Raw genomic sequence first — 12,997 nt, 5'->3', positions numbered from 1 at the left:
GCTAGACCTTGGGGCAGTTTCTAAACTAAATTAGGGCTGACATTTGCATTGACTCGAATCTCTTTATGCTAAATTTTGATATTTGGAAACCATGGTTCTCGTAAGCTCGTCAACTCTAGCTCTGGCATGAAATAAAGAGATTTTGGGTATTTCAAGTTAAGTCTAATTTGACATCCAAACAAAAAATTTAAGAATACATTAATATTAATATTTTTTACTTCTTTTATAAATTATATTAAATTATATAAGGCGTACTCAATTCATAAGATCTGGACTTTACCTCCATTACACTTTGCACTTTGCTCTGATTTTTACTTTGTATCACAACTCTTAGTAAGGCATTCATATATGAGATCGATAAATCTTTCTTAGTTCTACCGAGTTCTACCACTACTATTAGGTAGGCATAAAAGGGTCGGTTAAAGATTCAACAGATTAATTGAACAGGTTTTACAAGTTGATTTCTAAACAATCAGATAACAATGCGGTCTGGGATTTCAAAGAATTTTAGAAGCAGACGACAAATGAGCTTGTTAAAGTTAGTTTGAATATAGGAAGGGAGGGACTCAACTTAATGTTAATAAAACATGAAAAAGCTTCTATTACTCTCCCAGTGTTTGTTGTAACCAAGTTAGTAAAAGTTACTAACGGTTCACATAAACTCGAGTAGGTACCTACTTCCTTCGTGAAGTTATAATTTTATTGATTTTCTAGCTTTTGCCCATGACTTTGTTCGTGTGCTGTTTAAATCTCATAGGAATCCTTTGTTGACTCTAGTAGAATACTCATAGAATAGTAGCCTATTATTATTATTATTATTATATACGTAACTCCATGCATAGTTATAAGTGATTGCTTAATCAGTTCTGCCGTTGCTGAAAACAACAAAAAGCATAATAATATAACAACACTAACAAAACAAACAATAACAAATACAATTATTTCGATATTACAGATTACACTTTAATTTTGTTGATTTGTATAGATTGTCTAAAATCTAATTTCTTGGAGGCGTTACCTACTTAAAACTAAGTTGTATGATTACTATTCTTTATATACCCTTAAGGTCAATCTGCTCTTATTACCTACGAGTTCAATTCAAAATCTAATCTGTTTTATTTGTACCAGATGGATTTCATAAAATAAGAAAATCGATGTTTAGCTGGTGCTTTTAAAATCAAACTTTGTTTGTTGGTACTCCCGAAGGATGTCTCTTTTTAATGATATTGTTTTTACTTTTCTGGATGATGTTTGATTTTATTCAAAGAAAACCTAACTACTACTAACTAAATTATTTTTGTTGATAATTTGATATTTTCATAAAACATTATAAATTATGATATATAAAAAGGACAGAAAACTTTTTAACAATGATAGTAATAATCATTTATTATATACATTTTTTTATTCATGCTTCGTTAGTGAAATTCTCGAAAAACAGTAAAGTTTCGTAATAAGTGTGAATTTTTATTCTGTGGCACATAGTTTAGAAATGGGAGCTCTATAACAAAGACCCATTGTTTCACTGAGTTTAAAATAGGATCCGGCAGTAGCCAATGGCATTCAATTAAATGGCTTCAAATGAATTTTCCCTGAATGTAAAATGAATTCGACTGAGTGAAGCTAAATGATACGGAAGAGTTGATATTAAATATTATAAAGTTATCTGCATTTAGACATTAAAATATTTGAATTGAATTAAATTAGAACCTATACAGGAGCTATTTCAAACAAAAATCCTGTTCTGTGAAGCTACCAAAATGAGTATGACACGGGAATTTCAATTTGTAAGCAAAAACGAGTTGCAACCGGCATACATTTAGGTTTTGACTGAGCCGCCTAGTGCAAAGTACTAGGTATGTAGAGGTCCTTGATAAAATAATTCAATAATAAATAATTAGTTCCGTCCAGACATGATAAACCAAATAAATTAACCAAAATGTACGCGTCAATTTATATTTATAGGCTAGGTATTTGTAACAGCCGCCTCAAAAAAAGCAGAAATACTTATATAGCTCCTATCCTATTAACCCTCTGTAGCGATTCAGATCTATCAATTGCTCATGAATACCAGATGCTTAGATAGCTTGCAAGATATCGGATACAGCTACAGGGTGTTTTGAATTCACTTCCGGGCATTTGCGGAAACGGAAACAGAACTTAGTATTACCGGAACTCTGTTCAGTTGCAGACGTATTGTTACAGGACCGTGAGAATTTTATGGAATATTCATGCGTTAAAGTTGCATTTTAATAATGTTTTTATTGAAAACTTAAAAAAAAAATGTTTATATTGTAATTATTGAATAATTGATTATTTATTTACAAACATTTATAACCTACTAAAATAGGATGGGCGACAGGTAGGTAGGCTACCTTTACACAAGGAATTTATATTACTTTGTGAAAAGGTAGCCTTGTCTGTGGTACCTACCAAATCAATCACTCCGTTTAGGTATACCATACATTTACTCTTTGGGTATACCTAAGCCAGACGTGATAATGAACCGCAAATTAAGTTGAAACAAAACATTTTTTAGTGGTATTGTTCTTTTAAATTAACTGTTTAAAATTCAATAAAGCATAATTAGTAAAGTTATAACATAAACAAAAGTTTAAGATAAATAATTATAAATCACCAGTAACGAGAGTGCGAGCAGCAAGGTCACCGGTGTGTTCTAGTTGTTACAAAGGGATAGAAATAATTGAAACCTCCAGGTAATCCCTTAGCGAGACGAACGCTCTAACAAATTGGAAAATAGTTCATTAATATAATAGGTTTATCGCATTAGACTAGAATTCTAAATTGGAAGAAGCATTGAATTAATGTGATTTAATTACGATCGCGCCTATTATTATCAACTATAGAGAATGCCCGCGACTTCGTCCGCGTGGATTTAGGTTTTTAAAGAACCCGTGGGAACTGTTTGATTTTCCGAGTTGCCTATGTCAATTACAGGGACGCAAGCTACCTCGGTACAAAATTTCATACAAATCGGTTAAGTGGATCGGTTTTTGGGAATCCCGTGGGAACGCTTTGATTTTACGGGATAAAAAGTAGCCTATGTCCGTCCCCGGGATTTAAGCTAACCCTGTACCAAATTTCGTCAGAATCGGTTATACTGTTGGGCCGTGAAAAGGTAGCAGACAGACAGACAGACAGACAGACACACTTTCGCATTTATAACATTAGTATGGACATTGTACTTTAAATAGCCACAATATGTGAGCGAGTAAAGTGACCAGTCGAGTTCACTCGCTAATTTTATTGATTGTGAGTCCAGTGTTTATTAAAATTGACAAGCGTAATATGGTCCGAGTAAACAGCAATCTATGCAAACTCGAATTCGATACTGGTAGTGCGAAGAGAACATAATTCAAACTAATACCTATTATAAATGCGAAACCGTGTCTGTATTTCTGTTTGTTGTCTTTTCACGATCAGATCAGATTTGGACGAAAACTTGAGAGAGCTTACATCTCAGCGTATTTTTTATCACATAAACTCAAACTGTTCCTACGAAGTTTTCAAAAACCTAAATCAACGCTAGCGAAGTCGCGAGCATCTAATAGTTTAACCATTGAACGTGTGATTATTATTGATGGGATAATAACTTCAATTCATTTGGGTAGCATCGATGATACCAGCAGAAACCTATAATTCCAGATCGTAGTAACTATTACTTATCATTAAGTAAATCAATATTTGTAGCATATTTACTTACTAAATGTAAGTAAATATGCTACAAATATTGAATAAATGCAAAAGTATTCTGTTTATCTGCCGGTCTGTTAGCTTTAACGGCTCATCCATCAAATCGATCTTGACGAAGTTCGGCATGGAGGTGGAGAGAGCTTACATCCGAGAACGGACAATGGCTACTTTTCATCCCAGAAAATCGGAAAATATAAGATTTTAATAAACAAATTCTAGGCCGACGAAGTCTCTTGAATCAGCTTGTCAGAAAATACTTTCTCAAAAATTATATTGAAAGCGACGTACACGAAACCTTTCAACATGCCTTCGCGATGGTATCCGCTTACGTTATAAATTATTTAGAAGTTGCCTGGAATTTGTATAATATATTTAAGTCTTCATTAATATACGGTAACAAAAACCGACGGCTGTAACAATGGACAGACAGACAGAAAAACAGCATAGGAACAGCTGTAGTTGATAGTAGTGATTTATTTACAAGGAAATACGTTGAAGCATTGCTAGTTTATGTTTTGCCTTGCTTAAAATAGATTGAGTTTTATAATCATGTTTTTCATAGTCGTTATCTCTATGAACGGTATTCTACAGGACCTATAATTTGTAGGGATTTTGTCACTCTACGGTTTTGTACCGTTTATGTCCAGAATCTTCCTGGGACTCTTTTGATGTCACCTATCCACTTAGGTCCAGATTAATCCCCGATTATATCCACTGATTTGTATGACATCAATGGATATAATTGGGGGATATAATTTTTATCTACTGCCCATGCTAGCCGGGCAGTTGCATTAAGAGGGCTTTCTCCGTCACTCGTTTCATACAATCGTAGTTCCAATTTCATTTGAATACTAAGCAACCAAAGTCCATGAAATTTTGCAGACATATTCTAGAAACTAATATCTATGTCTGTGGTTTTCCAGATTTCTGTTAAAATATTCGGTTTCAAAGCCGCTGTAATTTTAAAACTACATATTTTTGGAAAAATCTAAAACACCACAGACACAGATATTAGTTTCTAGAATATGTCTGCAAAATTTCATGGACTTTGGTTGCTTAATATTCAAATGAAATTGGAACTACGATTGTATGAAACGAGTGACGGAGAGAGCCCTGTTAAAAACAGTTACGTTAAACTTTGACTATCACTAAAAGTAATATGGGTTGTTGTACCAAAATTTTACCTTTAACCCTTATAATGGATGTAATAGGTATATGGAAACTTAATATTAAGTGAAATTAGTAAAATACAACCCTAAATATTATTATTCATGTAAGTAGTTACTTTAAGTGCTGTCAGAGCATTGAGAATAGTTAGTCCTTATTTCTGAGTGCTCTATGTAGGTACTAGGTCATAGATATGTACTAGGTACATCATCTATAAGTTTGTTTTGATGTTTGTTTTGTATTTTTATCACACACCAACACACTAACATTCCTGATTTTCATACTCGTGGCAGAAATTATCTAGTAAATACCAGCTTTAATTCACGACTTGAGCCCCGTAAATTCAGATTTTTAAATTTTGACAATTTTATTTTACCAGGATAGTGATACTAGTTCATGCTACTACTAATTAACGCTTGGGTCCTTGGTTATCTAGAGTCTTTGTTTTGTGCCTTTTTGTGAAATCGATTTGATAGTTTAGGTGATTTAGTATCGATATCACTGTAGTTATTCATAAAAGAATTAAAAAGATAACGTCTCGTATTTCAGGAAACGGCTAAATAATAGGTGGGTATTATTATGCGCTTTGAAGTAATTTTCCTATTAAAAACTTGATATTCCACGAGCATCGGTCCTATTTCCTTTGCCGAGGCAAACTTTTCGTTAGCGGCACAAAGGAGCCTGGTTGTGGGATGTGCAGCGATGCGGTTTTAACCCTTGGCTACCAAACCTATTTTATAGTTATACCACCACCTAACATCGGTCAATGAGACCGAGGGAAAGTAGCCGCAAAGACGCGTACATTTTGTGTTGACTAGCATGACGTGCTGGCTGGCGTTCTACGAGAGGAAAAGTAGGACAGGTTCTAGTATCTTGACTTAGCACACACTTTCTATCATTCACAGCGGAGCCGGTATACCTTAAATACCTTTAGCACATCGACGACGCCGCAAAATTATAGCAGCGAAACCACTGAATTTCCGCGTTAACCAGTGTTGTATGAATTGCAATGTCTGTTCTAACGCAAATAATTGACTATCAGTCTATCTCTTTCTCAGATGATTGAATTTGGTTTACACAGAACACTTATCTGTGAGTGGTAGCGACGGTGTACTAGGGGAATCTGTTCATCGCCAAAATCGCCTGGGGAAAAATGCACTCATAATGTAATCTATGCCGAGTTTCTTGCTGGTTCTTCTCGGTAGGAAAGGCATCCCTAACCAGTGGTAGATGCTCTTGACGATTCAAAAGTACTTTTAAAAGTCTAATTAAATAAAAATATTTTGAATTTTGAATTTTTTTGAATTATGCCTAAGTTAGAACAGACCATTGATGGCTTAACGGACATGTCATGGCGGAACTTCAGCGGTTTCACTGCGATGGTTTCACGGCGCAGATGAGCTAAACGCGAAACGGTCACGGTGACCGACGCTAGGTAGTTAAGGGTTAATCCGACGCAGTACGTGACGCTTGTGTCAATATAATTTAAAGCACGAGTGTGTCAGGCGTACGGTTGGCGGGGACGGGAAATTTCAGTCACGTTTTAAGAAAGTTCTTATTTTAAATTGCATTTACGCTCGGATTTAGAATTCGTTAAAACTACTTGCATAGTAATTTTTTAGTTTTTTAATTACAGTGTGTTCATAACGGATATCATCACTACGAAGTATTAAGTTACTTATAAAGTCAGTCCGTCGCATCCATTTCTTCAAAAGGGATATGCTCAAAAACATTTTTTTCAAGTTTTTACAAACGAATATGCACTTATATTAATACTTACCTAAATACGCATGTAGGTACTATTTACGAAGCTACCGGGCATTAAGATTAGTATTAGAGTTATGTGTATGTGCCAAAATCCATGAGAACTATGTGGCATGGGATTTCGGCACATTAACATTAACTACAAAATTATGTTATTTCTTAGAATAGGGATGGGGGTTTAATTAAACTGCTATACTCCTTCCAAGCTAGCTCGCTTGCAGACACGAGTCATACATATACCTATCATTTAATAATTAATAAAAAGTAAAGTTAAAAATGTAACCTTTCTAATTTTAAGAGGTGATCTGTTTTCAGTAGTGGGCCGATGATGGGTTGGGATGATTAACGCTACGATAGTTGGATCTATCTTTAGGAATCGTAGACTCTAAAATAAACAGTAACATCTGCTAGTTTCATTACGGTGTAACGTTTCTTATCCCATTTAAAGTTTCCGCTCGACAACTGCAAATATGAACAAATGAGAATAATAGTGTAGTTAACGGGTAAATATTCAAAGATACACAATACATGGCGAGAGGATGGGGAAGTTTTCACATAAATCAGAGCGCTAACTTTATTCAAACGACTCTCTGGCGACATTCGTTTTGGATCCGCGTCAATTGTAAAAGTTTGTAAAAAAACTCATTTATTATAATAACTAGCAATCGCCTGTGACTTTTCTTGCGCCTTGAATAGATTGAATGGGTTAAATATTTATATATATACATTTTCCTCGTAAAATTTTCATAATGATGGAAAAACGCATTGAAATTCACTTCGAAGTTATATGCAAATACATATAAGTACAAATGTGGAATGCGATTTTGTTAATTATCTAAAGTTTATAAAAGATAATAGATAAAAGATAATAGTAAAAGCATTGATTTTTATGCAGTATTTTTAAAATAATATATGTATATTCTAATATCTAAGAAGACCCTCTCTTTTCTTAATGGGTGTAAGTTTAACAGGTTTTCGGTTTTTACTTTGTTAATTTAAACCATAAGCAACCGATTGAGATTGAACTTTCGTCATTTGAGAGCATTAAGCTGTTCACAAACCACCAGCACAAAAGCAACACAAGACAAAAGCTATTAATTTATAAAATAAGCATTACATGCAATAATGCTTTCTTTATTACGCTTTTTATCGTTCCAGAATGAAATTTATCTCACGTAAATGCGATACAATGGAACACAGGTTTGCGATGTTTCTCATTGCAACGGTACTTACTCCATTGGGGATGCAATTTATTATAACAACTTGCAGTTTTGTCTGAAATTATAAAGGAGATTTTATTCCAGTTGGTCCAGAGAGTTATGTGCTAGGATTAGATATTATGGTATTAAAATATCATAATAACCACCTCACTTGGTCACGTGTTCCGAAAAAACATCCTCTACGCAGCAAGTCCCTTCAATGGCACACTCTTGACTCTTAGCTCTTCTGAGAGGGAAAAAGATAAATGATAAGAGTTACGTGCAAGAAACAGAGGCGTTTACAAAATTTTTGCGTGCAACGCCGCGTTTTCCAATATGCGAACTGAATCGCAATTTATTGCATTGTTATTAAAATCGTATTTATTTAAACGTTTTTGCGGAGTTATCCTTTTGTACTTGGACAATATTATTAATAGTATTCTGTGGTATTGTTATGTAGGCCTACAGTATAATGTAATACCTATTTAGATGTAATATAAGAAACAGACAAAGGAGCTTTTTAACCGACTTCGAAAAAAGGAGGAAGTTCTCAATTCGTCGGTTTTTTTATGTATGTTCCCCGAAGACGCCTGGACCGATTTTGTTTGAAAGGGTATATTTTGCAGGTGGTCCCATATAAATTTGGTGAAGATTTGATGAATATCTTCGGAGATGGAGAACACAACTCCACAATGGATAAGAGCAAATTGCTCGCGATCACCGTGTAATTAATAGCTTAGTAAACAGTAGGGTTTTAACTGGGCATAGCAAATTATCAGTGGGCTACTAAATGCTGGACACACAAACAAAAATTATTACGCTTACCTACTATATTACTTACCATCCAAAGCAACGTAAATTAAACTGTAAAAAGTACTATGCAAATAAGTCTATTTGTACGACATGTTGTGCACTGATGTGTACGAGTATTTTCAGTTTTCAGTATTTCATTTATTTGCCTTCATCATGTACAAAGCCTTTTTTTTTAATGTGAGTCTCTTCATAAGGGCATTGTAAAATAAGCAAGTGGATATTTTATGTTTTAGATACTTATAGGGGGGGATCCCAAGGTGCTAGTATGGCGACCTTGCACCGGAAAGCGTAGCGTTTGTGGACAGACGACATCAAACGACTTTCAGAGAGCCGCTGGATTCAGGCGGCGCAAGACTGTGGTGTGTGGAAGTCCCTACAAGAGAGCTATGTCGACTCCATTGGACGTCTATCGGTTGACAATGATGATGATGATGATTATGAAGTACTTATACAGGCCCTAGCTGATGTACGCGACTTCGTTCGTGTGGATGTGAGTTTTTGACGTGACAACGTCTTGTAATTCGATAGAGCCGGCTGCACGCACGAAAAAACATGACTTATGCGGCGTTACCTCGCTCTGAGGCGTTCCATGTAAGGCTTGAAGTGCAAGCGAGAGCGCGGAACGAGCGACAAAGAAACACAATCGGCCTTTGTTGTCACGTTCAACTATAGTCAGTAAACCGACTTTACAGACAACCAATTTTTTTTTTAAAAGCCCGTGGGAACTCTATGATTTTCTAGGATAAAAGTAGCCTATGTGCTAATCCAGGCTATAATCTATCTCCATTCTAAATTTCAGGCAAATCCGTCCCGTAGTTTTTGCGTGAAGGAGTAACAAACATACACACGCATACACACATACCTGCACACAACCTTTCGCCTCGACTCGCGCACTAAGGGTTCCGTACTCGGGTATTTTTTCCAACATTTTGCACGATAAATCAAAAACTATTATACATGAAAATAAATGAATATCTGTTTTAGGATGTACAGGTAAAGCCCTTTCATATGATACCCCACTTGGTATAGTTATCTTATTTTGAAAATTGAAACACATTTTAATTTTTTTTAAATGATGTTACCACAAATTCGCGGTTTTCAGATTTATTCCTGTACTTGTGCTATAAGACCTACCTACCTACCTACCAAAATGATTCTAGGTCAACGGGAAGTACCCTATAGGTTTCTTGACAGACGTCTGTCTGTCAAGAAACTGTTGTCTTTGTTGTCTGTCTAGACAGACAACAAAGTGTTCCTGTAAGGGTTCCGTTTTTCCTTTTGAGGTATGGAACCCTAATAATTTAAATTTAATCCGTTCGTAAAATTTATAAATTTCATTTCTGTATAGCCAAATAACACAAAGAGATTTTTCACGATAACTTTAAACATTGTTGTTTTACGTTATTGGTTTAATAAAAGCTTGTTCTGATAAATACAGAATATTATTCCAACAAATAATACTATCCGAATAAACGTTCAAATCGAACGGATTCAGCGTCCTGGGACCGCAAATAAGATTTTAATAAAAGCTAAGTAATTTATTCTATGAAGCTGCCACCCTCATAATATTTTTATTTTTTATAATAGATTTTCTAGGTCTTGAAATCTTATTATGTTTGCCGACCACCAATAAAACTTTAAAGTTTTATTCACAATAACATTACAATTAGTTTTATAAACCCAAATTAAATTAGTTTGATAGCAAGATTGTAAATAATTTGCCCTAAATTAAGCCCATAATATTATAATGGTTAAAGTCAAAGTCAAAATCAAATATTTAATCAAAGTAGGTGCTAAAGTACTCTTTTCATAGTCAGTTGATGAAATTGTAAGATGATAATTGTAGTGGTGATAATAATTTTATTAGCTGTAGTCCTCGTACCTTTTTAAGTTTACGTAATTTATTATTAATTACGTAAATATAAAAGTAAACGGGCGTATAATGCTTATTTAAGTTTTTTGTAGAACAGCTAGGCTAAAAATCGATAAGTACCGTATCGATTTTTTTTTCTGACAATGGTTTAGGTGGGCTAATTGAATCAGCTAAATTGATTTGGATGGAACTTTCGCTAGCAAGTAGAGAAAGATTAATTAAACATTGATCTATACAGCTTTTTATCGATTAAATGAGGGGTTAATCTAAATAAATCCACACAGACGAAGTAGTGGGCAAAAGTTTTTATCATTATATTGTATAAAATTTAATATTTAAACCATAGGTTCGTAAAACGAGATATTTCAATAATACAACAATATTGCTGCCAAATAAATTCTTGTTCGACTGCAGATATTTTCGGAATACGAGGTCCGTAAAGCACCACGCTATGGTTTCACAGAGTAATTTAAAACGGAACGCAATTGTAGCCAATGGCATCCAATTAGATCGATTTAAATTAATTCTATTCGAATCTAAAATAGACGGTGCTAAAACTAAATGGAAGTGAAAATTTATTTTAAAACTACGCCATAGAATTAAAATGCCTACTTTGTCGTATTAATTAATAGATTGCGAAAAACCAAATTAATTTTGAATTTTGCGGGCAGACCCGTCTCTGCCTTTCAATAATTCAGAAAGAACGTTGTGATTGTCGAAATTTAATAATTTCAACATCCATTCTAGTTGGCCTTTAGTTACATTACTAGGTATTTTTCTAAAGTATTGTAAATTAAAGTTTTATCCCCACAATAAAGTTAAACAATAAAATAAATAATTAGCTAGTAAAAATCGGTCTCAGTGCGAAGAGGAAAGGAGGAAGCTGGCTGAATAAACCGCAAAGTCGGAACTGCTAATAAAATCGGATTAGGAACGACGATCCAGGAGCGATTATGAACGAGGAACTACTTCCAGAATTTAATCCCAGTGGAATTAGCTACGAATTAATTTCTTCTCTATTTTTGATAGGTACGCCAATATAGGTAAGTTCATTGCTTTCAGAATTTTCCGTTTACGCTACAATTTTCAATAATTAAAACTGAAAATGAGAGGATCTTAATAATTCAAAGTTCCCTTCAAAATATATTTCTAGTGACCTTTAATAATAAATTAGTGAGGGAGTTTAGCCAATATACATATTTACTTATTTTGACCCTGAGAGCAGTTTAATTACAGTGAACTGGACGATTTAGGTACAATAATATTGAGAAAATGGTAGCAAGTTCATTCATCACCCAGCCTCGGAGTCCCTACTCATCACTCCTCATCATTGTCACCATCAACCCATTTCTAGCTCACTACTGAGTACGGGTCTCCTCTCAGACTGAGAAGGGTTTAGGCCACAGGTCACCATGCTGATCAAGTGTGGATTGGCAGACTTCACACACCTTTGAACACTGGATGGAGAACTCTTATGGAGAACTCTCAGGCACGCAGGTCTCCTCACCGTTCAAGCAAGTGATTTATAATTAGGTAGGTGCTAAACACATAACTGTAAAGTTAGGTACTTTTGAGTGTCGGAATCAAACCCCGGACCTCAGACGTCTTAACCATGAATTAGGCTATTATTATTATTAACATGTGATAAAATGATCGTTAAAACCAACAAGTATAAATTAAAAATTTATAACACCCCCGAAAAGTGAAGATTACAATAATAACTAGAAAAGAGCTGATAACTTTCAAACGGCTGAACCGATTTTCTTGGATTATAGCTAAGAATACTCTTGATCAAGCCACCTTTCAAACAACAAACAACTAAATTAAAATCGATTCATTAGTTTAGGAGCTACGATGCCACAGACAGATACACAGATACACACGTCAAACTTATAACATTCCTCTTTTTGGGTCGGGGGTTAAAAATCGAAATCCCATTGCGGAAGGATCTGAGCAAAACTCCTACCATTATTGGAAGGGATCGTGCACCTCAACGATGAGAAACTTAAATGGTACAGAGACAAAAAGTAGCTAGAAACAGTTCTAAACTGAAACTTCGGACCAAATCTATCCTTCGATTAGCGGTGGCTTTAGAAAGCCAAAACTTGATCTTGTTATATCGAGAGTTCGTAAGCATAACTAATTTATAGGGTTTGGGTAAATTGATCAACCCCCTAACTATTTCGTTGGCCAGTTAGCTATAAGCCTAAGTCTGTCGTACTCGTACCAAGAATAGTAAGTGAGTAGATAGAATAGATCGATAGATCATAGGAGATAGATAAATAGATCAAAATAATATGGTGTGCTAACGTCATTTAGTTAGCTGTATGGCAGGCAGATTTACACTAAGTACGTTATAAATTTGACATGTGTATCTGTGTATCTGCGTATCTGTGTATCTGACAGTGGCAACGTAGCTCCTAAATGAATCAATTTTAATTTAGTCTTTTTTTTTGTTTGAAAGGTG

Source organism: Maniola jurtina, chromosome 7 (genome assembly GCF_905333055.1).
Source record: "Maniola jurtina chromosome 7, ilManJurt1.1, whole genome shotgun sequence".
Classification (NCBI taxonomy): Eukaryota; Metazoa; Arthropoda; class Insecta; order Lepidoptera; family Nymphalidae; genus Maniola; species Maniola jurtina.
The sequence above is the reverse complement of the archived record's forward strand: the minus strand, read 5'-3'. Positions refer to the sequence as shown.